The following is a 27,044-nucleotide window of genomic DNA, read 5'->3' as shown; positions in this document are numbered from 1 at the left end:
TGCCAAATACTATGTTTTGAGATATTTGGCAACATCTGGGCAACTGATTGAAGGGAGACCGTCTCTCCCCAGACCACCTCCCTTCCCCTTTGGGGCTTGTACAGGCCCATGCGAGTGTCAGATCACTCATTAGGATATGCGGGCTCCTATCACTGGCACCCATCCCAGCATATGTGGAGGACAACTCTTTAGGAGAGAATTTTGGAAGTCTAGAGATCATATAATTAGTCCAGCACTACAACTCCCCATCTGCCTGAAGCATGTAATGGAAGCTATTTTATCCTCATTAACACAATTACATCCTTTCCTTTCCTCTTGGAAGGGCATAATGTAAATAAATGTGTGTGTGCGTGCGTGCATGTGTGGGTGTGTGGCCAAATACCTAATTATCTAATGAGGTATGTGGCTACATCTGGACCACTGATTGAAGGGAGATGTGCTCTCCCCAGCTCCATTGCCCTTGTCCTTTTTAGCACTGCTGCAGGCCCATGTTCAATGCAGATCACCGCCTGGAGTTGGCAGCTTAGGTCACCAAGCACCAAATTTCACAGCATGTATAGAAGATAACTCTTAGGGAATAATTATTAGAAGCCTGGAAATCATTTTATTGTTCCAGCACCAAACTCTTCATATGCCTAAAGTGTGTAAGTACAAACACATTCATCTTCATCAACGTGATTATTACGCCCCTTCCTTCCATCATGGTAGGGTAGGCTGTATATAAATATTTTGTACATAAAGATCACCAAATACTGTAAGTGGTATTTGGCTAAAGCTGGACGCCACATTGATGGGAGATGCTATCTCCCAGTCCCTCTTCCCTTGCCCTCTTGGAGCTGCTGCGAGCCTAACTTAGAGAATTGCTAGCCTGGAGGGGCACGCGCAGCTCCCCCATCTTAGAACACCAGTTCATCTTACGATAAAAGCCCATCTCCATTTAAAAACTCAGAAATCATCCCAATGCCTATACTCCTCAGCACAATTTCCCTAAGGGAAGCTTGGTACAGCCCACCAAAAGAACACCTGCTTCTCTTCCAGACAGAAAGGTGGCCCCCGGCAGGGCACCAGCATGAGGGAAACCAGTGTGCTCTGAAGAACTACCATGAGAACATTTCAGAAACTCAAACTTGAAACCAGTGTGAAGCTTCAGCATGCTTTCAATGTGGGAGAGGCATTTAAATTTACATAAGAGTTTGTAGATACTTCCTTTTTTCAGAGATAATGATGTACTTAGCCCTCTCCCAGGCAGTGTAAAGCAGACTGAGAAAGTGTAAGAATTCTGGATTAATACAATTTGATATGTGTTTCTGGGTCTTGGGGGTAGAGTGCCTTTTTGCAAAGTGGATACCATCTTTTTAGTTCAAGTTTTGATAGCATCAGTGGAAGCGGGCAGGGGGCAGTAAGTTACAAATACTACATTCTGTGGTATGTTCCCTCTACTGAGTTGGAATTATTTCTAGTGTCAGATTTTGAATCGTGATCCTGAAGCTTCCTTCCTCTCTTCCACTCATGATGCAATAATAGCGGTTTTCATTTTAATGAGCAGAGAACGAAAAAGAAATGTTTTAGCTCTGCCTTCCAGTACCAGGTTCCCCTTACTGCTCCTCACTTCAAATATCCCTGCCATTTACCAGACCCCCCTCAAAGTTCAAGGATTGGGACACAAGGTGTGAGAACGCTTGGCAGCACCAGGCTGAGCCCTCTGGATGAAAGTCACAGGGTTGGGCCCCCCAGGAGCAAGCTTGAGAAAGAAGAGTACCTAGAGCCTCAAGATGGATTTATCGTTTTCTTTCCCCCAACTCTAGATTAGATCAAATTTTGTTTTGTGGTTCAGAAGTTATTAAGTGGAGGGGCTGGGTGAGGTGGGGAGGAAGATGGAAATTGAAGGTCTCCATTTGCTTAAGGGGAGAAGTAAGCTCTGCTCAGCTCACCGCCTTCCTATCTGCCCATAACAGTAATGATTAAACATCCAGGAGATGGGTGGAGAAAGTGCTTCAAAGTTTAAAGTTGCTACCTGGCTCTGGGTACTGTTCTAGGAAGGCCATACACTTAGCAGAAGTCATCCCAGTTTTGTGATGCATCATTGACTTGGGAGAGGATGAAGGAGACTGGACTTTCCTCTGACATCTTCCATGGTAGTCATTTTGAGCACACCGGCTCTGTTAGTTGGTATGGTGGAAGGGCACCATACTAACAGACTCAGAGGCTGACTCCCAATCCCATCACCAACACTTAGCAGGTATATGATCATGGGCAATTCATTCAATTGCCTGACAATTATAGTCTACATAGGGGGAAGAGCACTGGATTTGGAGTCAAGACACCTGGACACTTGGCTCCACACTTTCTTAGCTGGGTGACTTTGTGGCAAGCCACTTAGTCTCTCAAGCCTAAGATTCTTCAGCTATATTATAATGGGAATAATATCTTCACTAACTACCTCACAGATTTGTGGTGAGAAAATAATCAGATAATGGGATGAAAACACTATACTGGAAAGGGCTCTACAGAAGTTGGAGATCATTTTCATCATCTATTCACTAAGGTTTTCCACTGCTTCTTAAATCTGTTTTATTTTTTTTTTCCTTCCAAGCATTGAGTATGAGCAATCACAGCATGGAGATGACATAGGGGACTGGAATTATTTCATTTTTAACACAGAGACAGGAGAGGTATTTGACAGGTGGGTGTTATATACCAGTGATGTGTGTGGTAGAGCGTTTTCCCTGGGTCATCTTGACAGTACCTGGACGTGGTAAGGACCCTTGCAGTGAGTCTAAGGCTGGACACTTGGGGGAGCAAATAGTGATTAAGAATTGAGGGGAGAGTCTGGGGCAGTGCTACTCCTGCCAGGCTCTGACACCACCAGGGTAATCTATGACTTGAGGTGTGGACAGGAGACCTAGGAGAGAAGATTATCCTTAAGGTTCTAGCAGCTACTTGACAGGCTCAAGTCCTGATAGCGAAGGGGAGAAAGTGTCACCTGTGAGATCAACTCTCCCGGGCAGCAACTGCCTTGTTATCACCAGCAACCTTTGCCCTAGTCAGTATTTTTGTGCTTAGAAAAATACTGAAACATGGTATCATGGGGCTTTCATAAGCACGTGGAGGCAGGGACCATCTCATCAAGCTTTGTGTCTTCAGTAGCATCTAGTGAGGTGCTTTATATATATCAGGTGCTTCATAAATGTTGCTTGAGTTGAACTGTCCTCCTGCCCCCCAAGAATGATGCTCCATTGGTCATCACATGATATTTGGAAAACAGTGCTGACTCAGATGCCGGCTGTGTGTGACTTTGGGCAAGACTTTCCAACTCTCTCGTCTTTATTTCATCTGTAAAATGAAGTGAGTGGATTAGATGCTCTCTAAGATCCTCCCAGCTCCCAAGCTTTACAATAACCCTGTGATTCTGAAGTTTCCATTGCCTCTGAGCATGCGTGAGTAATGCCTCCACTGCAGTTCCATCTCTCTTCAGAAGGTTTCTTAGCCAGAAGAGGTCTGAACATTCCACAGACAGTTATCTGTTCCTCTTCAGTGGCTTTTACTGTCTTCAGGATAGTGCTGGAGGAGCAGCCTTCTCTGAAAGGAGATTTTAAAATACACAATATTTTCTTCTCAAAATTGGCGGAAAAGAGGAAATGCAAAGAAGGAAACTGAGTGCAGTAAACACAGCGGGTTTTTCACAGGCTTTTGCTTAAAGTGTGTGTGTGTATGAGTGTGCGTTTCTGAGCACATATTGATAACACAGAGAAACCAATTGGAAATACACTGTGCAATTGAGGCAAGCTGGCCCAGGTTTTAAAATTTCCCATGGATAATCTAAATCCAAATAGATAGGAATTGGCCATATGGTGGAATGAGATGAATAGAAAATGTGCTTTTAAAGGAAATTTTTAGTACCAAACATTGCCAGTGACAATCTTTAGTTAAGAATGAAATTATTCTGACCTAAAATTCTTATCTCTGTTATTTTGGTTTTTAAAAAACCCCACAATATTCATGGAATTATATTGCTATTTTAATTAAACATTTATCTTAATTCTGTTTCATCTACTCAAGGAAAACAAGTAGCATTTTTCATTGCATTTAAAAATGTAAAATACTTGCATGCCACCAATCGTAATATCTTACCAGTTTGGATGCCTATAATGTGTGACCTTATGTGTACCTGTGTTGTTTTGAAGAGAACAAAGGAAATAATACTTTGTAAACTGTTTAAACTTATATTGGCGACATTTATTTGGCTAGGCAGTTATTGAAAAATTCATATAGTTTCACTTTTCATTTTGAAACTTTTCAATCAAAGGTAGACATTTAGTCATTAGGGGATTAAAGACTAATTTGCCTTTTAAATGTGAAAGTGGATATTGTGGGAAATAAGTATGTGATAAAGCAAAATGTATGAGGTGTGACATCCTCTTACTGGGATAATTAATAAGAATCCCAATGGACACAAACAGGTGCAATGTTTGACCCTTTGGAATTAACCAGCCAGACCTAATGGTAAGGTAAATGTATACTGTTTTAATTCATCAAAGATCTTTCTGCTTTCAAAGATATGATGTATTCATTTATGTCTGGAATGAAGTATCCAAGTGAAAATTTACAGAACGTTAGGAATTAATAAACTTTCCTTTTAAAATGAAAGTAAAGACTGATTTAATCTGGCTAATTTTTAGACGGGTTTTCTTTTTAAAATGAATGGTTGGCACTGAGTTCTCGTATTAGACGAGTACATTTTCAGAAAGGACTACAAAGTGTCCTTATTATGAAGAAGATAAGAAGTATGGACAATGAGAAGTAGCCAGAGGGGGGAAAAAACATTATTAAAACAATATGCACACACTTGGCTAAACAGTTAAAAATTGTTAGAATAAATGGGAGCAGGAATACAGATAATCCCAATGGGTTCATTGTTTTACCTTGATTTTCTTATGTTAACTTTGGATTTAGGGTTTGTGTGGGGTGTTTTTTTGTCTTTTGTTTTTTGGTTTTTTTGAGACAGACAGAGATCTACAAGTAGCCAGAGAGGCAGGGAGAGAGAGAGGAGGAAGCAGGCTCCCCACAGAGCAGAGAGCCCGATGCGGGGCTCGATCCCAGGACCCTGGGATCATGACCCAAGCCGAAGATAGAGGCTTTAACCCACTGAGCCACCCAGGCACCCCTATGTGTGGGTTTTTAAAAAGCTATGCTGGGATTGGTAACCCAGAACACTAAAAATAACAAAGTTATAAAGATTTGCCCTGGAAAAATAAGAAAACCTATTTTTCCTGTTCTCCTGCTGAACTCTACCCTCTTTGTCACTTAGACTGTTGGAAAGGTCCAAGAAAAAACACAGAGGGCCTATGTCTAACTAATGTATTTGCTGTTCCACACCTTCTTGTGCAAAAGTACAGTAATTATTTTGTTTAAAGGATTCCTTCAGGCTGTGGGCCTTTAATGAATAGGAGTTACAAATATGCACTTTGTAGTCCAACTTGCCTAGTTCAAATCTCACTTGTTGTATAAATTTGTATAGATTTCATAGCCTCCATTTCTTCACCAGTATAATAGGAATCATAATCCTACGTGACAGTAGTGACAGTAGTACTGTTACGAGGATTAATGTGTAAAACACTTAGGACAGTGCCTGACATGTAGAAGGCACGTGGTATTACTATCCTAAACTGTAACTTAAATATCCATGAATATTAGTGCCAATACAGCTGTCCCTTTTATGTTGACAATGTCAGGAATTTAAGCAGGACTCTATCTTAGTTATTTTTGTGTTTCTACTGTCACAGCCTTCTGGCAAACAAGCCCTCCCTCCTCACTCCAGTAATTGAATATAAACAAGATAGAGCTGACTCAAAAGTTACTCCTAACATGCCCTGTCATTTAGCTCTGCTTCTTGTCTCTTCCTTGATGTTTTCATTTGTTTGTACCTGCTCTGCTTTCTTGGTACCCTCCTTGGCTTTTGGCAGTCCGGATCCAGGAGCAACTCCTTGACTTTTGGGTCTGTCTTGTGCTGGGCTTGACTCTGTGATGGACCTCCTCCTCTTAGATTGATTATTCAGCCTTCCTCTTCTGGCTATGAGAAGTAGTGTCCCATGCCTCCTCTGCCCCAGTACTTACCCCTGTCCTGGTTCCACCAGCTAGGGAACATGATGAGATGCCCACAGCCTCCAGCAGGTGTCCCACAGGTTACAGGACCTCAGTAGGAGGAATTAGATGTAAGTGTTCTTGACTGAGAGTGGGCTGTGCAGCGGGCCCAAGCAACCTAAGGAAATTAAATGGGAAAATCAGGCAGCTTCATGACTCAAAAGGTATGTGTGTGTTGGGGGAGAGGGTTCTCCAAATTGTAGGTCTGCATTTGTATAGATTTGTATAGATTTCATAGCCTCCATTTCTTCACCAGTTGTAGGTCTACAATTTGGAGAACACCCTCCCCCAACACACACTCTCTCAATTTACCAATCCTCAGCAAAATTTTAGTGTTTTTTAGTGCTTTAGTCGTTTTTAGGCACTTAGAAATGAAACAGTGATCTCTAAGATGGAGCACAGATTCATTTAGAGAAAATCGAAAATCATGAGAGTCCATGGAAAAGAACACACTGTAATTTTCAGCAAGACGTTTGACAGAGTCTCATCCTTGAGAAAATGTGGGTTGCATAATAGTGAAACTTAATAGTGAAATGACTGTTTTAAACAATCTTTCTTGACTCTTAATCATAAGTAAATGCTGACGAATGGAAGAATTTCAAACAGAAGGGCTTAGTAGCCGCCACACAGCTCTTTCCTTGATATGTTTGGATTAGCAGTTCATCAGGAATTTAGAGGTATACTGCTAGAATACCAAGTCTTCAAAGGAATGAGGAATTCTTTGAGAGGTGCAAAAATATCTGAACAGGCCAAAGTCTAAGCCTGTATATAATCAGGTAAAATTTAATACAAGTAACAATGTAGTTGTCAATTTTTAATCCAAAAAAATAAACTATGGAAGATAGAATGGGAAAAATATGACTCAACTGCCATCTGTGTAGATAGAGACTTTGGTCTTGGCTAAAATCTTAACTGCAAATAAGAAGTAGAATGTCCTACCTAAAAGCTAACTCTATCTTAAGTCACATTAGACAAAGAGTCTTGACATTTGGCCAAAAGTCTCCTATTTGGGCACCTGCGTGGCTCAGTTGGTTAAGCGTCTGCCTTTGGCTCAGGTTGTAATCTCAGGGTCCTGGGAACAAGCCCTCATCGGGCTCCCTGCTCAGTGGTGAGTCTGCTTCTCTCTCTCCCTCTGCCTCTCCCCCTACTCGTGCTTTCTCTCTCTGGCACACTCACTCTCTCAAATAAATAATCTTTAAAAAAAAAATCTATTTGTCTTGGGTTCTGGGCCTCAGCTTTTGGAATGTGTACTTTGATATTATTTCCATTATCGTCAAACTTTGGCATGGTAAGTATTTATGTGTTTATAAAGGTTATTCTTTTTTTTTTTAAGATTTTATTTATGAGAGAGAGAGCGAGAGAGAGAGTGTGCACAAGTGGGGAGAGGGTCAGAGGGAGAAGCAGGCTCTCCCCTGAGCAGGGAGCCTGATGTGGGAATCATCTCTAGACTCTGGGATCATGACCCAAGCTGAAGGCAGGTGCCCAACCAACTGAGCCACCCAGGCGCCCCTATAAAGGTTATTCATATGGCTAATCAGTCAACAGTATCACTGATAAGAACTAAGTATGTAACTTGGATTTGCTTTTATTATATGAATAATCATTTTCAGATACAAGCAAGTGTTTTAGATATAATCTGAGTGAAAAATCTCTGTATTATTTATTTGTCAAAATTCTATGTAGGTATAAATATGTACTAATTATTGGTAAGTAAAATGCTGTAATAACTGCTGATTGTGAAAGGTTTATTTTATGTTCAAAACTAATAATCAATTCAAAATGATTAAAAATCATTAAGAACTTTCAAATAGATAAATGACAGTAACTACAAACACAGAGAACGCATTACCTAGATAACGTACGAAGAACAGTAAATTTTTTTTAGTCAGCAAATGTTTATAAAAATTTAAACAATATAAGGAAGCATAAATAGAGGTTACTTCATATGATAACTCTGTTCTTTGTGGAAGTGTTTGGTATAACCAGCATTTATAATTTAAAACCAGAATTTAGGGGCACCTGGGTGGCTCAATGTGTTGGGCCTCTGCCTTCGGCTCGGGTCGTGGTCTCGGGGTCCTGGGATCGAGTCCCGCATCGGGCTGTCTGCTCAGCGGGGAGCCTGCTTCCTCCTCTCTCTCTCTGCCTGCCTCTCTGCCTACTTGTGATCTCTCTCTGTCAAATAAATAAATAAAATCTTTAAAAAAAATAAAATAAGACCAGAATTTAATTCTTACTTAATTCCATTTAGGACATGGATCTTGTTCATCCCCTTCCATCAGCTGAATTTGACTCTCAAGTGTCTGCAGATGAGTCTTAACAGCTGACAATGCTGGGAAATTATTGTTTCTGTACAGTGTAAAACTTCACCATTTTAGCACTAATATTTTACATAATAATACTAAAATAATTAACTTTTGGCATAAAATTTGAGGTTTATTTGTGTATTCTAGAAATTATTCGTTGGTAGTGATATTTTCCAGCAACCTTGGCTTCAACTGAAAATTTTAGTTCTTAGCTCTCTGGCGTTTGGCTGAGATGTATATTCAGTGCACCTCCGGTGAAGGCATAATAGGATATGAAAATAAGAAGAACAGCAAAATTAATTCCAGCTGATGGCATTAGGGAAGTTGGAGGGAGAAAGAGGCATTTGAGATGGACAAGGAAACACGAGAAAGCTTCTAACTGACAGAGGTGGGTGATAGGTAAGGACATTTCAAGCTAAAGAGCTTGCTTGAAAAAACAAATAGAGTTTACTTGAATCCTTTCTATAAAATTGTATGTCCCAACCTTGGTGTTTGTCTTCTCTGATTCCTATCTCCCACTTTAACCAACTCCAAGCTCCCAGAATGAAATCCTTACCTCTTAGTTTCAAGTTTACATCTTTAGCTTAAGTTTTCTTAGCTTTCCTATAAAATACACGTTTAAGGGGTGCCTGGGTGGCTCAGTCAGTTAAGCATCTACCTTTGGCTCAGGTAATGATCACAGGGTCTGGGGATCGAGTCCAGCATGGAGCCCTGCATGGAGCCAGCTTCTCTCTCAGTCTCAGCCCCTCCCCCTGCCACACTCCTGCTCCCTCTCTTGCTCTCCTTCAAATAAATAAATAAGATATTTAATTTATATGTGTGTGTTTAAAAAAATGCATAAATATATCAGGGACACTATTTGCTAAAGGAAAACCAGTGCTGTTGGTGTTGATTTGCATATATTGAGTCAGTGTGACATGCTTTATGAATTACTCTGGCTGGAAGTTTATTCATTCATTCATTCATTCATTCATTCATTTATTTTTAAATTTTATTTATTTATTTGACACAGAGAGAAAGAGCACAAATAGGGGAAGTAGCAGGCAAAGGGAGAAGCGGGCTCCCTGCTGATCAGGGATCCCGATACAGGGCTCGATCCCAGGACCCTGGGATCATGACCTGAGCCAGTGATAGACACTTAACCGACTGAGCCACCCCCGTGCCCCTGGCTGGAAGTTTAAATATAACAGTAATTAGGGCTTATAGTACATTAAGTAGAGTTACAGTGACATTTTAACAATCACATTCACTCTAACCGAACCCCAAAAACTAATAGGAACCATACTCTGTCCCTCATTCATGTATTTTACTTAACAGTCTCATATTTGTTCTTGACAGTATGCTGAACTTCCCATTTTCCATTATTCAAAGTGGGATTCACTGCATGGGGAAGGGTTGCCATACCTCTTCTGTTTCTATTGCCTTTCACTGAATAGGCAGTGCAGCAGTCAGCTCTTGCTGGGTGAGTCTCTAGGAACAAACAAACCTGGATCTCAGTTTACTTCTTGTGCACATTACATGTCAGCACCTGTGTCTGTCTCAGGCGCTGCCCCATGTGACTTCTCATTCTACAACTCAGGCCGGTGGACCAACTGCCATTTGGGACATGTCACACTCCTCCCGGAGAGAGAGAGTAAGCACACTAGTGGGAAACACCAGTGATTTTTTTTTAAGATTTTATTTATTTACTTGAGAGAGAGCTCACACAGAGGGAGAGTGAGAAGAGGGAGAAGCAGACTCCTCGCTGAGCAGAGAGCTTGATGCAGGGCTTGATCCCAGGACCCCAGGATCATGATCTGAACTCAAGGCAGATGCTTAACTGACTGAGGCACCCCAGAAATACCAATGACTCTTAAAGCTTCTATTCAGAGCTGTCCTGTTGTCCCTTCCACTCACATCTCATTGGCTCAAAAAAAGGTCCATGTATATAATCTTTGAGTTTACAGTATAACAAGATCTGTGTGAAGAAAGAAGGAAAAATATATTACCAGATCATAGCCAAGCCTGAAAATGTCTATAGGACATTGCAAGTCACATAGCAGTGGGTAGGGCTGTTCTGTCCTGTAGAGGAGAGCAAATATTTGGGGAAAATATCTCAATCTGCCACAGGACTTCAGTGGCTTTATCTTTTCACTTATTTATATCAATCTAACTTGTAGGGTTTTCCTTTTCTTTTTCTCTTTTTAAGAATGTGTTTTGCTAGGGCGCCTGGGTGGCTCAGTGGGTTAAAGCCTCTGCCTTTGGCTCGGGTCATGATCCCAGGATCCTGGGATCGAGCCCTACATCAGGCTCTCTGCTCTGCGGGGAGCCTGCTTCCTCCTCTCTCTCTGCCTGCCTCTCTGCCTACTTGTGCTCTCTGTCTGTCAAATAAATAAATTAAAAATCTTTTAAAAAAAAAAAGAATGTATTTTGCTAACCGTAAGCTAGTAATGACAACCCATAAAGCATAGTCTTTTTATTTTTTAGATTTTTATTTATTTATTTGACAGAGAGAAAGAGAGCAGGAGAGGGAATGCGAGCAGAAGGAGTGGGAGAGGGAGAAGCAAGCTTTCCGCTGAGCAGGGAGCCCCATGCGGGGCTCGATCCCAGGATCCTGAGCCAAAGGCAGACACTTAGTGACTGAGCCATCCAGGTGCCCCAAAGCATAGTCTTTTTTAAAAGAGAGCTCTGTCTCCATTTCAGGATGAGCTTCACTGTGTCTTGTCCTGTGGAGCCAACCCTCTCACAGCTGGTGTTTATATCTGCATGAGGTCACTGGCTGACATTTACAGGCAAACCCTCTTGTTCTGTGTCCTCAACTGAGAAGAGGAGGGGGAGGGAAGGATTCAATATTCATATTTACAAATATTTTTTGAATCTCCAGCCTGTGTCAGGCACTGTAGCAGATGCAAAGATGTGTTGTAAACAACACAAAGTCCTCCATGAGCTTACACTGAGTATACAAGCAAGATGATATTAGGTAGTGACAAGTGCTCCGAAGACAGTAAGGAAAGGAGAGGAAGGCAAGGTAGGGTGACCAGAGGAGGTGACACTTGAGCAGAACCTTCATTAAAATGATGGCATGAGCCATGAGTATTTGGAAGGAAAAGCATTCTCCTGTGTACTGCAAAGATCTTGAGGTGGGAATGTACTTGGCAATATGGAGAAACCTCAAGGAAACCAGGGAACTGGAGCAGAGTGAGAGAGTATGGTAGGAAACAAAAAAGTCACATAAGAACTTGTAGGGGTGGTAACTTGGGGATTTATTCAAAATGCATTGAGAGGCCATGAGTGGTTTGGAGCAGAAAGGTGACATGATCTCATTTGTTTTTAAATCAGAAACTGTTAGTGCGGAGAATCACAGCAGTGGAAGCACGTTCTATTTTTTACAGTCTTATTCAACACCAGGATATTATTGTTAACACCACTGGTCCCATGTGTAGTATTTTTAAATTATTTTTTAAAGATTTTTTTACTTTAGAGAGAGCATAAGGCAGGGAGAGGCAGAGGGAGAGAGAGAGAGAGAGAGAAACTTTAGCAGACTCTGTGTTCAGTGTGGAGCACCACTCGGGGTTCTATCTCATGATCCTGAGATCAAGACCTGAGCCAAAACCAAGAGTCACTGACTGTACCACCCAGGTGTCCCCCCCACCACTCATATGTAATATTTAAATCACATGGGGTTAGGAGATTCATGTCTGTGAGCCCTGTGGTTATAATATGTTAATATTTGTCTGAGGAAAGGGGGAAAAACCCAGCACCGAATCACATTATTTTAGAAAAAGCAACTAGAAAAAGAGTTAGACACTTGTTGGGAAAAATTTTAAATGAGTAACTTATCTAAAAGAGAAAATACAAGGGCACCTGGGTTGCTCAGTTGGTTAAGTGTTCAACTGTTGATTTCAGCTCAGGTCATGATTTCAGGGTTATGAGTTTGAGCCCTGTATGGGGCTTTGTGCTCAGCTTAGTGTGGAGCTTGCTTGAGATTCTCTGTCTCCCTCTACACCTTCCCCATGCACACGTGTGCTCTCTCTCTCTCTCTCAAAAAAAAAAAGAGAGAGAGAGAGAGGGAGAGTGAGAAAGATAAAATACATTGAAGGTATTCTTAACACCCCATATTGGAAGACAAGAGAGGAAACATGTCATAGATTATCAGATACTGAATTAAAAGCCCTCCATGCCTAAAGACACAAACTATATCTCGACGGCTGTAGTCTGCTTTGCTTGTTCAAGAACTCAACTTGTTCAGGAAATTTTGTCAGTTTTCCCAGGAGTGATGCCCCAGAGGTGTTACAGGAACTTATAGGACACTTGCTGGTAAGCCAAAATTCCTATATATTAATATATAATGAAATATAGAACTATCAAATGAATCCAGATCAAATGAATCTCTTATCCAGTCAGAGTACAATGTTCCTGGACTGTGTGAGAGAATTCTTTTCATGTACATTGGATACAGTCACAGATTATATTACCTTCAAGAATTTGATGAGTTTAGGAGATACATCAGTCTGATCAACAGTGGAAAGCATGCTAGAATTTGAATCAGGATACCTGTGCTTTATTTCTGGATCTCCCAATTATGATTGTGTGACTTTGTGCAAATTACTTAACTTTTCTGAGTCTTAGCTTTCTCATCTGTAGAAATGGAAGATACAAATATATTCTTTGTAGGGTTATTTGGAGGATTGGATGAAATATTATAAATGTGCTGGTACAGTGCGTGGTGTGGATTAAGTACTCAATATTAGTTGAAACTGAATTCTGTAGGAAGTTGCTCTCAGAAAGCTGCTATATCCAAGAATATTGGAGAAATCCATAAACACTAAAATGCTACAGAAAATAAGGTGTAGTGGCTATGAGATTTAATGTCAACGGTCTTCTAAAAGTGCTTGCAACCTACAAGTTTTTTTTTTTTTCCTTAAAAACTCCAAATCACGAGTGATTTTCATTTCAGGGATTAATGGATACAACTAGCATGAAATTCCAGGGTGTTTACTTTACCTAGGGTGCTTCCTGCTCTGAAGGGAACACGTAAATGACAGGAGAGGATTAACCATTAGTCGGTTTCCACACTAGGAGTAGCTGGAATGTACCTCAAGCAGGCACTTCGTCCTCTTCTTGGTTGCGTTCTTCAAAGATGGTGTATCAAAGACGAGCATGACTCCTGGGAAAGGTTTAGTCATGAAGAGCAGGACAGAAAAATTACCAATGAGCAACTACCAATGAACGGAAAGCTGTTGCTGTCCCCTCTCCACAGAGCCCTGCACAAAAGGCAGCCACTTCATTGGCCACCGTAGCACCGCCCTCTGAGGTGTTCCCACTTTCCTCATCCTTCCTTATAGGCTACCCATCTGTCCCAGTCCCCTTCTTTGAGCGGCACTTCTGGTTTTTTCTCCCACTCATACTAACCCAGCTTCACCACCTGGTGTAGAGCTTGAGGCTGGAATGGGAAGATGGGTTGCGGCCCAAACTGTCCGGGTATATAGGGGCTATCGCTGAGACATCATCCCTTGTACATGCCCAAGGAAATCCCTAGGGTCACTACGCCCTTGAGATGACATCTGCGTGATTTATGCCCCTTTTGTGACTTCGCCTTTGTTTACTTTTCTATCAGTTTTTCACGACGAGCTTAAAGGGCTCGATGTCATGTCCTTGCATTAGCAAGCAAGGGTAGGATATAAGCCCTGCCTTGTATGCCTCTTCAGTAAAAGTCAAAGTAAAGAGGAAGTCTATCCCAAAGAGCCTCGAGTTGCTGTTTATAGCTCCCAAAGGGTCCAGGGTAGAGATTTCCACTAGTAAAGATCCTTGTCGCCCGCTGGAGTAAGGCTTGCTATCCGCAGCTGCTTCCAAACATCCTACAAATTGCAAAAACCAGGGTCAGCTCAGAGCGTCGCCCTCCTTGCCGGAACTACAACTCCCAAGATGCCCCGCAACCCGGGAGTGCGCACGCGCGTCCGTGGCGGAGGGGGAACCAGCCGCACAGACAGAGCCGTCGGGTTGGGGCATCCGCGATTGGATCGGGCAACTCCCAAGGAGAAAGAAGCGGGCTTACGGGCGGGTCCCGGGAACCGAGGGACAGGCCTTTCCCGCGGGTCTGTGAAGGTCGGCGGCCCCAACGGGTGCCAGTCAGGTAAGCCTAGCCCGGTGCTTTCCAGGAAGTCCGTCTGCGGGCGCAGGCAGGGAGTCGCACCGGCCATGGTGGCTGAGGAGGGAGAGGTTGCTGCCCTTCAGCCGCCAGCCCCGATTTCCTAACCCTACCGGTGTCTCTTGGGAGGAGCGTGGAGACATTGGGGGCTGCTTGAGGCGGGGGAACGGGCCCGGGTAGGGGCCGTGGGGCGCGCTGGGCGTCGCCCGCGCTGGAGGCGCGCGAACCCCCGGTTGCTGATGAATCACTCGGGGGCCCAACCTCCCCGGGTTCGGGACCGGCCCCTTCCCCTCCCGCCGGAGTCCGCGCCTGCCGAAGCTGTGCGAGCTCGCGGTGCCTGTCCGCCCCTTCTACTCCACGGAGGAGTAGCTGAGGGGCGATCCTCTTAAACAGGCTTTCTCAGCAACACTCCTTCAAAGGCTTCTGCTAGTTGAAAGTTAGAAAGAAAGAGGAGAAAGAAAAAAAAAAAACAAAACACGAACCTTAGGTCACACCCTTTTGCGGGCGGGGAGGGGGGTTTAAATCTGGCTTGTCTTGGATTTGCCGTTTTTGATCTATATCCTCTGCCTTAAAATAAATTCCTGGCTCCTGTGCAGCACAGCTGGATTCAGCTGTGAAGTTTGTGTGTTGATTTGTTTTGAGGACGTGACTGGGTCGTTGGATTCCTGCTTATGAAGTTGGTGTGTTTCCTCTGCAAGCCTGCAATCTAATTACAAACAAATGGGAAAGAGCTTTTTTCTTTCTTTTTCTTTTTTTTTTTTTTTTTTTTTTTTTTAGTGTTTAGTTAAGAATCGCATTTCCAACGTGCTTCTCTTAAAACCAAAAGTCGTCTGGTAATGAACACTGCAGTAAAACTTATCCCAGGAGGTCATACTTGCACAGGAAATAAGCCTGTGGACATTTAAGTTAGCTCTGTGCGGTCTCCCTTGGTTTGTAACATTTTCATGCAGCTCATGTTTCCTTTTCTGAGAATCCTTCAGATTAATTTTTTGGAGGATTAGTTTGATTAATTAATTGGCCTGTCAAAAAATATATTAGGCTTAGAAAAGTAGTTTTGTCCGGCCTCATTTACTTTTGCTAGTCTCTTCCTTCTAGTTTTTGGCTTCTTTTATCCTACCCCTTCTTTCAGAGTCCGAAGTCATTATATTTACAGTCCCCTTTCTAACTCATTTCTAGGAAAGAAAAAGAGAATTAAAATGCAAAACCGAGTATATTCTAACTCTATAAGCTTCCTTACTTTCCCTCTGGTGAGGATTTCTTGTTTGCTTATCTTTTTTTTTTTTTTTTTTTTTTTTATAAGTAATCTCTGCTCCTCATCTGGGGCTCCAATTCAGAACCCAGAGATCAAGAATCGTGCGCTCTACCCAGCTAGCCAGGTGTCTGGAGTTTGTTATTAGGGACACCTGAGTGGCTCAGTTGGTTAAGGGTCTGCTTTTGCTAGGGTGCTGGTTCCAGGGTCCTGGGATCCAGCCCCCATTCTGCTGCCCTGCTCAGTGGGGAGCCTGCTTCTCCCTCTGCCCCTCCCCCGCTCATGCTCTCCCCTTTCTCTCAAATAAACTTAATAAATAAATAAATAAATAAATAAATAAATAAAATGAGGTTATTAGACCAGATGATCCCAAGATTATTCTAGCCCTAAATATCTCTGATTTTTAATATTCATTTATTTTATTTATTCAGGAAACATTGGACCCATTTGTCATTCCAAGTCCTGTGGTAGACCTGAAGGAACAAAAATGATTTCCTGAGAATGTTACTGTCTCAGTTCTCAATTTCTCTTAATCATGTTTTTATGACTAATACTAAAGTTTTGTGGAATACCCTCCAGGCCAAATTATTCTGCAGTTAATAACTTCACCTGAAGGTAGCCCTCAGGCTATACTCTCTATACAGTTTTGAGTATGTGACAAATCTACATAGAATACACTACAATTTTGTAAATTTATTTGGAACCTGGGGCGAGCTGGCTGTATGAAAATCAATTAGCAATATCATAGGGAGAGTGAGAGGCGGTGGGGATTAAACTATACCGGGATGGAGACCAAAAGAGGGAAAGGAAAAGATGAGAAAGAAAGATGAAAGAGGACTTGGTAAAACAGGAGAAAAGGGCCTCGTGGGTTTTCAGGTATCAGTTGGATGTACTAATATATATTACTAATATAGTAAATCTTGTTATTTAGGCTGTTATTTTTTATGGTTCCAATTAGCTGGCAAACTATTCATCATGCTTTTTGCTTTTCAATTGTTCTTAAATATGGGCTCTGTCTTGATTAAAATAGTTGAGGAGGGCATTATTTTCTAGGCTGTCATAGTAGCTAAAGCATTATTGTTCTGTCAGTGACTTTCCTTGAAGACATTTGATTTATATGTCTTACTTATTCTTTTTCGTTTGTTTGTTTTTTTAAGGTTTTGTTGTTGTTGTTGTTTTAAGTAATCTCTATACCCTGCAACCCCAAGATCCAGTCATGTTCCACCAACCAAAACAGCCAGGAGCCGCCACTTATCTCATTTTTATAGCAGATCAACACAATTATAAATCACAGCTATAATATCATATTGAGAGGAAAATACTATAGAAAACAGAAAAGTCTACTGGACTTCTGACGGTCCGTTAGGTACCTATTGAAATTGTGTAGGATCAAACTAAATTTGCTATTTATGAAAATTAAACGTGAACATATATTCTGATAGTTGTGTCTGTAATCCATTTGGGTATTTGCAGTAATGAAGGAATAGAGATGTGAGTAATTGAGAGTGGCAAATAATTGAAAATGTAGTTGTCTGTTATGTCATATTCTAGAATTTCATTTGAAACAAAATGATTAACGTATCTTGAAGCAAAGTGCTACTTTGTATTTTTATTGAGGTATCAGTAACATTCAATAAAATGCACATATGTTGAGTGTCCAGTTCAAGGAGTTCTAACAACTTTATACACTGTAACTTATAGCAAAATACGATAGAAAATAGTTTTATCACCATAGAAAGTTCCCTCATGCCCCTTTCTGGTTATTCCTCACCCACACTCCTCCACTAAAGCAACCACTTTCAGCCTCGTGTTTCTGACACCATAGATTTGTTTTGCCTAGTCTTGGACTTGACATAAATGGAGTTGTACAGTAGTATATGCTTTTTTGTGTGTCTGGCTTCTTTTGTGTTATATAATGTTTTTGAGATTGATCTGTGTGTGCTAGTACTTTTTTTAAAAAAAGATTTTGCCAGAGAGAGCATAAGCAGGGGGAGGGGCAGAGGGAGGAGAGGGACAAGCAGACTCAGCTCAGAGTTTGGCAGGGAGTTCAAGGCTTAGCTGGAGGTGGGGGGGGGGCCTTGATCCCAGGACCATGAGATCATGACCTGAGTGTTTAACAGACTGAGCCACCCAGGTGCCTCAGTTGGTACATTTTTATTGAAGAATGTATTCCATTATAAGAATATAGCCTAAGCTCTTTATCTGTTTTATTTTTGATGGATGTTTGGGTTTTTTCCAGGATTGGGTTATTAGAAATAAAGTTGTTATGAACATTTCCTTTACAAATCTCTTGGGGATAGATGTTTTCATTTTTCTTGATAAATACCTAGGAGTGGAATTACTGAGTCATAGGGTAGATGTATGTTTAACTTTACTGAAAAACTGCCACACAGTTCTCCAAAGTGGTTTATATATGAGTTCCAGTTGCTTCACATTTTTTTAATGTTGCTGAATTTTAGTGCTGTCAGACTTTATTTTAGCCACATTAGAAGTTGTAAAATGGTACCTCGTTGTGGTTTTAATTCGTATTTTTTTTTAAGACTTTATTTACTTGTCAGAGAAAGAGCATGCATGCACAAGCAGAGGGAGCGGCAGGCAGAGGGAGAGAGAGAAGCAGGCTCCCCACCAAGCAAGGACCCTATGCAGGAATCCATCCCAGGACGCTGGGATCATTACCTGAGCCAAAGGCAGCTGCTTAACTGACTGAACCACCCAGGTGTTCCTTAATTTGTTTGTTTGTTTGTGGGGTTTTTTGGACAATGAAGGAACTTCACTATGTAGTAATTGACTTCTCTGGTAAAGTATCTGTTAAAGTAGCCTATTTTTTTCACTGGGTGATTCATCTTTTAACTGTTGTTTGTAGGAGTTCTTTATATATTGTGAGTACAAGTCCTTTTCAGATGTACATTTTTTACCCGGTCTTTGGCTTTTCTATTTATTTTCTTGATGATGTGATGAGCAGAAATTTTTAATTGTTATGAAGTCCATTTTATCAGTTTTTAACTTTATGGTTAGTGTTTTTTGTGCCAATCCCTAGGGTTGCAAAGATATTCTCTGTTTCTTTTCTGAAGCATACTTGTTCCAGGTTTTACATTTAGGTCTGTGATCCCTCTCAAATTAATTTTTTTGTAAAGATGGGAGGTAGGAGTTAGGTTCATTTTCCCTTCATAGAGATATCTAGTTGTGCCAGCAACATAGTTAAAAAATTTTTTGCCTTTCTCCCTTAGATGGACTTGGTATCTTAATGGAAAATCAGTAGGGCTACTTTTTATTTTCATTGTGCTTTTTTTTTTTTTTTTTTTTTTAGCATTATGGGAGTTTTATTTATTTGGAAGTGAACTTTGAACTATCTCATTGTGCTTTTATTTGTAGTGTCTTAAGTGTGGGCCCTGTATCTTTAAAAGCAAAAGGAAAATACAAAAACCTTTTATGCACTTCTTCCAGACTGCAGCTACCCTGAGATTAATCCAGGGCTGGTTACCTTATATTTTTTGATGCAGGAATGCCAATAATGAATTTGAATTTGAAATGGCTTTCCTGTGGGTTGAGGTAATGGAGGCAACCTTAGTTTCAGTAGCAGTTACACCCTGCCCATAAGCCAGTCTGATACTGGGGAGAAAGGAGATTCAAGCCCAGAGAGATCTCCTCTATTAGAGCAAGCTATAGAGAGCTTAATATTTTCTTGTTTATTGATTTGCTGAAAATAGATTAAACTATATATAATCCATGTGTTTTAGTTTCCATCTTTTTACTCCACTACTCTAGTCCTGTCCTTTGTGCAACAGAATTCCTGACTTTGACTTGGAACAATTTCTAAGGAGACAGGTTGGTTTTTTCTTCTCCCAGATTTTACTGACCAATATAACACAATACAATATTATTTTTTAAAGAGTGTCACCTCAACTGTGAGGTAGGAAAGATGTTGGGATTTGGAGCCGACAGCCAAGGAAGAATTCTCGAGACATCTTTGGTGCAAAAAGGTAGTTTTATTAAAGCATGGGGAAGGACTTGTGGGCAGAAGGGGCTGCACTAGGGTTGTGAAGAGTGGCCCATTGTATACTTTAAAGTTGGGAGGGGGTTAGAGATGGGGATGTCTCTAAGGAATTTTGGAAGCAAGGTTTCCAGGACCTTGAATAGGGCTAGCTTTTGTTAGGAAAAGGTCATTTTTTACTGTCTAAATAAACCTTAGTCATGAGACCCTTCTGGTGTATATCAGTGGGTTATATGGGGGATAACTGCCAGCATATATCTTGGGGATAGAGATAAAGCAAGTTTCCAAAGGAACTTTCATACCCTAAGGTAGACCCCCAGGATTCTGAGGGTGGGGCTAAGATGCCTTTTGCCCCTAGCAAAGCATTAACATCCAGGCAGCTGAGTTCTTAGAGGAATGTTACTCTGCCTGTCTCAGGGACTTGTCAATGGACTGCAGGTAGTAAGGAAGTATAGTTTTTCCTTTGCCTTTGTTTTCCATGCCAAACTGTATTACTCCAGTGTAACTATTTCGATTTTTCCTCATTTCCTTCCGGGCTTTGTTCATCCATATACATACTTTTATATGGGTGTATCATGGTGTATCTGTTCTTTTCTGTTATGACACTGAACAATAATCAGGAAACACTGTCTCCCACATGTGTGTCATTGTTAGTAAAGAGAAAGCTGGAGATGGAGAAAAGAGCAGTTAGGGGACTTTTTAGGTTACCTTTCTGTGGAAATACAGGACAGCTCTGGTTTCCTTATTTTCTCTCTTTAATATATAACAGCTTTATTGAAATTCACACACCATCCAATTCACCCACTGGAAGAGTACCAGTCAGTGAATTTTAGTATATTCAGGGAGTTGAGCAACCATCACCATAATCCATTTTAGAACATTTTCATCATGCTGAAAAAGAAACCCCTTACACATTAGCAGCTGCTGCTGGCTTTCCCCAGCCTCTCCCGTCCCCTACCACCCCAGGCAGCCATTAGTCTGCTTTCTGTCTATGTGGGTTTGCCTATTCTGGACATTTCATCAAAATGGAATCATACAGTATATAATCTTTTGTGACTTATTTCTTTTGCTCTTATGCTCTGAATAGTTTGAGAGTTGTTGAAATACAGAGAAGCAGCTATCATTCACAGATGTGCACACTTTTTGACCTATAAAGATATACACTCCCTCAGGTACATATGCTCAAACACCTACACCTACTCACTAAAGAACACAAACACACCAAGACAAACTTGCAAACTAAGGTACCTGATACACAGAGATAACCCTTTACAAATAAACAGTTTCCTATCAGAGCATATCTGAGCACTAATATCATTACAAGTACATGCAAGTGAATACAGTTCCTGAAGTGGGTGAGAAAAAAATGGATGAAAATAGGGCAAGCTGAAAGAAAATGAGGGCTGAGGACAAGAGTAGAGGAGAATGTGATGGCAGGTTGAATTTATTTCACGTGTATTCTCTGGGTGTTTAAGACACTCCCCAGAGCTTTTAGTTGTTTTAACCAGAAGCAACGGTCTGACATTTGTATATTATTTAAATACGTATATAGGCATGTAGGTAAGAGTCTTGAAGTTCCTGAGCCTATTGTATAGAAGACCCTTCGAGCAGGAGGTTATTAATTGTTATTATAAGGTAAAGGGATTTCTATATGGAGAACTATAACCAATAAAATATTTTGGTTCCCTGGGTGTGGTGTTATCTTTTTAATGAAGTGTCATTATGGAGTATTTCTTTGATAGGCATGCAGTGAAAAGAGAGCAGGCCCCTTAATGTATACATTATAAGTCCCATGTCTATTCAGGCAACCCTTACCCTGGGGCAGGTATTGCAAAATTTGAAATAATCCCAAGATTTATTTTTGTTCATGGTGGGTGATCATTAACCTAAGTTAGTATTCTTAAAGACCTCTTTCTTTGTTTCCGCTTTAATATTGCCACTGGAGTGTTATACCTCCTTAGTGAAAGTATGGGAGTAGGTGGAGGTGGGTTGGTGGTGGGGCAAAATGCTTAATTAGATTGGCAAATATCAATAAATGTGTGATTATTTGAAAGTCAAATGCATATTTTCACCTCTCCAAGCCCTTGTAAGTCATCAGCACACCCTTTCCACCTGCCTTTCCTTTGCCATTTTGAGCCCTCATTATTACTCTTTGTCAAACAATCTTTTTTTAATCCAATTAACATAGTGTATTGTTAGTTTCAGAGGTAGAGTTTAGTGATTTATCAGTTGCATTTAACACCCAGTGCTCATTATGTCAAGTGCCTTCCTTTATGCCCGTAACCCAGTGACCCCTTCCTTCACCCACCTTCCCTCCAGTGACCCTGTTTGTTCTCTATAGTTAAGAGTTTCTTACAGTTTGTCTCTGATTTCATTTAATTTTATTTTTCCCTCCCTTCCTCTATGATCCTCTGTTTTGTTTCTTAAACTCCACATATGAGTGAAATAGTATAATTGTCTTTCTCTGATTAACTTACTTTGCTTAACATAATACCTTCTAGTTCCATCCATGTCGTTGCAAATGGTACGATTTGATTTGATTTGATTTTGTTTTATTTTATTTTTGATGGCTAATATCCCACATCTTCTTTATCTGTTCAACTATTGATGGACATCTGGGCTGTTTCCATAGTTTGGCTATTGAAACAATCTTTCTGCTCTCCTAAGACATGGTACTGCATCCCAGGTGAACTCCTGGGTATAGTTTGCTCTCGAGAGAGTAATGCTTATCACTGCATTCAGCTCCTTAGCCTTCCCCCCTGCCATACCCTCTTCTCTTTTTGTCTTTTCCCACTGCCAGTACCTCACTTCTGGCATATATCTCCTTCTGAAGAGAATACCAGGGAAGGAGCACCTGGGTGGCTAAGTGGGTTAAAGCCTCTGCCTTCGGCTCAGATCATGATCCCAGGGTCCTGGCTCTCCACTCATCGGGGAGCCTGCTTCCTCCTCTCTCTCTGCCTGCCTTTCTGCCTACTTCTGATCTCTGTATCAAATAAATAAATAAAATCTTAAAAAAAAAAAAAAAAGGATACCAGGGAAGCCTCTTCAAAGAAATGTTGTTTGAACTGTCCCTGAAAGATATGAAAGGATTTGAACAGGAGAAAAGGGGAAAAGAGATAAAGAGCAGTGTGATCTGAGGGTTGGAGGCAGAAAAGCAAGGAACTGTACTACTTTGCCAGAAATCAGGGTGTGTGAAGATCACTCCTTCCCTTTTCCTTTCCTGTCCTTTTGCTGGCTCCTTTCCTATTCCTTCCCCACCCCTTGCGCGTACTTTGATCTCTTTGCTTAGTATATGCTTCTCCTCTCTAGCAAAATCTGTCCTTCCCTTACCACCCACAGTGATCTCTGATCTTTTGTAGCACTATTTACCAGTCCCATTCTTTTATCAGTTAATTTTATTTTGCTTTGATTTTTTTAAAGTAGTTTTATGTGCATGTCTCATTTTCCCAAAGGTGTATTATGCATTAGCCAAGGTTTTTAGGTCTCAGGGAAAACGACTGACACTTAAGCTAGGTTTCCAGAAGGTATGGTGGCAGGGTTGGGAATTGCAGTGGATTGTTTTTAAGATAGCTGAACTCCCTTACAGCTGGGTTCTCAGCTGGGAACCCAGAGCCGGCACTTGGAAAGCCTTTGTACTCCCTCCTCTGCCTGCAGCTTGCATGGACTCTCTTTTTCCTGTTGTGCCTCTGCTCTATTGTAGGACACTAATCTGGATTTTTTAAGACTGCATTACAGTATTTACCTTTCTTGATCACTGAGGTTTTTTTGGTGCCCTCTTAAATCTTGCACCCAGGGCAAGTGCCTTTCTCCCTCACCCTTGCCCCAGCCCTGCTTCATTATCTCCTTTTTGGACTGGCTTTCTCTTGACTTTTGCTTTCCCCTTAGCTTCAGCATATGACTTAAACTTGCTGTGATGCTGCCCCCAGATGAGAGACATGTGATCTCTCAATTCAGGTTTTGTTTCCCAGCTTTCCATATTCCTGGTGAAGAATTGGACTGCTCTCCTGCTTGGGATAGGAATATCCCTTGCACCAAATAACTGTGAGGGAGGGGAATTGATGGTTGCTTAGGCTGTATACGAAACAGGATCTGGGGTAAGGTTGGTCCCAGACAAGGGGGCTTAGGGTTGGTCATCCCCAAACATGCTTATTTTGGTACCAGAGGTCAGAGGTACCTGTGCCTTTACTTTTTTGTATCTGCACTTCATGAGGCAGATTAACAGCTAAAAAGTAGGTGTGTCTCTTATGTAGTGTCTCTTTATTGCTATGACTCTGACCTTTTGACCATTAGAATTAGCCTTGGAGATAACAGACTAATCAGAGCAATATTTGTAATATTTAACATAAATTACTGAAATTTGTTTTATCATTTGAATGATTTCTAATTTTAGAACAAGTTAACGATTTTTAAACATTTTAGAAATTTATTTTCTAGTTCAGAAAGAAAAGGGAAATAGCGTGTTGATAATCCATTGAGTAAAAAGTGATAATAGGTCTTTATTGACTCTAATCCCTGGCCCAGTTAGGATATGGTTAAATCAGTTACTCCCATCATTGATCTCAAGGCTTACTGATCCCCAGGGATACCTGGGTCACTCACTTGGTTAAGCAGCTACCTTCTGCTCAGGTTGTGATCGAGCCCCACATCAGGCACCTTGCTACATGGAGAACCTGCTTCTTTGCTCTCTCTCTCTCTCTCTCTCTCTCTGACAAAGAAATAAAAATCTTAAAAACAAAAAACAAAAACTTTCTGCTCCCCCCTTATTATACACGTATTTAGTGTCTCTTGTGTTGCAGGCAGTATGATGGTATAATATAAATAATGACATAAAATAATGTAAAATATAAAGTAATATAACAGTACCTGCCTTCAAAGTGCTCACAGCCTATGGAGGAAAGAGATATTTTGATAAATTTTGATAGAAATGTGGGCAAGATGGTAACTTGGCACCTATCTTCTACTGTTCTCTTTGTATACATCCATCTCTCACTTTTATGTATTCTTTTTTAGTCTTCATCTTTCTTACCTAATCTCTGCAATTAACTGCATTATATGGATTACAGCATAGTAATATGAACTAATGAAGTATGAGAATGAACTTTAAAATAAACTTTGAGAATAATTAATGACTTCATTAGCTAACATTTAGTGAACACCTGCCATGTGTCAATAAGTATTCTAAGTGATTTATATGTATTTATTCATCTAATGAATTAATACATATAATATATTAATTCATATAATATATTAATATATATTCATATAATATATAACATAGAATATATTAATACATATAGTATATTAATTCATCTAATGAATTAATATATCAGGCCCATGAGATAGGTTCTATTATTATTTTTGTTTCACAGATGAGAACACAGGGACAAAGATAGTTCATCATATTGTCCAAGGTTACCAATTGAAATCTTTGTGAGAAGACTGAAATCTTTTCAAAGCTATTTTAAATGTCATTTTTTGTAAAATGTATTATAAAGTTTTCCCTAATCTTTTTTCTTCCTTTCTTTTTTTTTTCTTTTTCTTCATGATAAGTGTACTATATCATTTCCATCATCCATTTCACCTGTTCCTCTCCCTGCCTCTCCAGTAACCATCTGTTCCCACCAGTATCCTAGAATACAAACCCCACCTGGGGAGATTTAATTGTTGCACATTGTAAGATTTCATGCTTTTTTATGGCTGTATAATATTCCACTGTATACCACATCTTCTTTATTCATCTTTTGATGGACACTTGGACTGCTTCCATATCAATATTTTTGTGTGCTTTGGGTAAATACCTAGTAGTACAATTGCTGAGTTGTAGGGTAGTTCTTTTTTAATTTTTTGAGGAACCTCCATAGTGTTTTCCATTGTGGCTGCCCCAGTTTGCATTCCCACCATGCAAGAGGGTTCCTTTTTCTCCACATCCTCACCAGCACTTGTTGTTTCTTGTGTGTGTTTTTTTTTTTTTCATTTTAGACATTCTGACAGCTGTGAGGCAGTATCTCATTGTAGTTTTAATTTGCATTTCCTTATGATGAGTGATGTTAAGCATTTTTTCATGTGTCTGTGGCCATTTGTATGTCTTCTTTGGAGAAAGTCTGTTCATGTTCTTCTACCCATTTTTTAATTGGATTATTTGTTAATTTTGGGTGTTGAGTTGTATCAGTTCCTTATATATTTTGGGTACTAACCCTTTATTGAATATATATTTTGCAAATATTTTCTTTTCAGTGGGTTGCCTTTCAGTTTTGTTGATTGTTTCCTTTGCTGTGCAGAAGCTTTTTATTTTCTCAGAGTCCTGATAGTTTATTTTTGCTTTTGTTTCCCTTGCCTCTGGAGACGTATCTAGAAATGTGTTGCTACAGCTGATGTTAGAGAAATTACTTTTTGTGCTCTCTTCAAGGATTTTAATAAGTTTCAGATCTCACATTTGGTCTTTAACCCATTTTAAGTTTATTTTTGCGTATGTGACAGAAAGTAGTCTAGTGGCGTCTTTTGCACATAGCTGTCCAGTTTTCCCAGCACCATTTGTTGATGAAATGAAATTCTTAAATGGAATCCTTCAAACTTAATTTAACCAAGATGATTTGGAGGATATAAAATTGAGAATTCATTGTGTGCATTGGGTATTATTCTGTGCTACTGATTTGCCTTCTGAGATTTTTGATTTATAGGCTATTAATAATTGCATTACATTGTTCCACAATTTTGTGTTTTTGTTATTTTATAGTTTGTCCTTCTCTTTTGCCTCTAGCTGTGGCTTCTTGTTGCCATTTACTCTCACTTTAGTAATTTGTTTCTGTTACTGTGTAGTGTGTTGTCACATAAAAGTAAAACCTTAGTAGAAAGTATTTTATAGAGGCAGTGTGATACAGTGTAAAAAGCATGGATTTTGGGGTCAGGTTCAAATCTCACATCCACTGATGAGAAAGAAGGTATATCCTTGGGCAGGCACTTTATTGTCTGAGCTGCAGTTTCTTCATTTATGATATGGGGATAGTAATATTTTTCAGAATTAGTATGAAGTTAATGTATATAGTAAAGTACCTGGCATATAGTAGGTATGCAGATAAAAGTTGATTCCTTTTTTGTTTGGTTGTTTCCATAATATCAGGATATGGCATCTGGATTCCTTGTTAATTTGAGAAACTCAGGCAAATGAAAGAAATATGTTTTTAAGATGTAAGATATGGTCTTATTCTATCACTTAAAAATAAATTTCAGGGGCGC

General features: G+C 40.3%; 1 protein-coding gene across 2 annotated transcripts in view; it reads left to right on the top strand.

The window, feature by feature from the left end:
* Nucleotides 1-14,518: 14,518 nt before the first annotated feature.
* TMOD3 (tropomodulin 3) overlaps nt 14,519-27,044 on the top strand; it is a 76,798-nt gene continuing 64,272 nt past the window's right edge. Inside the window, exon 1 of one of the 2 annotated variants that reach the window (XM_032856469.1) lies at nt 14,519-14,556. The gene's annotated coding sequence lies outside the window, so the exon portion shown is untranslated. Of the gene's footprint in view, nt 14,557-25,685; nt 25,696-27,044 lie in introns of those variants that run through there. The other variant, XM_032856470.1, reaches the window with a different exon arrangement.

The sequence above is a fragment of the Lontra canadensis genome, unplaced genomic scaffold (assembly GCF_010015895.1).
Source record: "Lontra canadensis isolate GAN:19392208 unplaced genomic scaffold, GSC_riverotter_1.0 scaffold12, whole genome shotgun sequence".
Classification (NCBI taxonomy): domain Eukaryota; kingdom Metazoa; phylum Chordata; class Mammalia; order Carnivora; family Mustelidae; genus Lontra; species Lontra canadensis.
The sequence above is the reverse complement of the archived record's forward strand: the minus strand, read 5'-3'. Positions and strand labels throughout refer to the sequence as shown.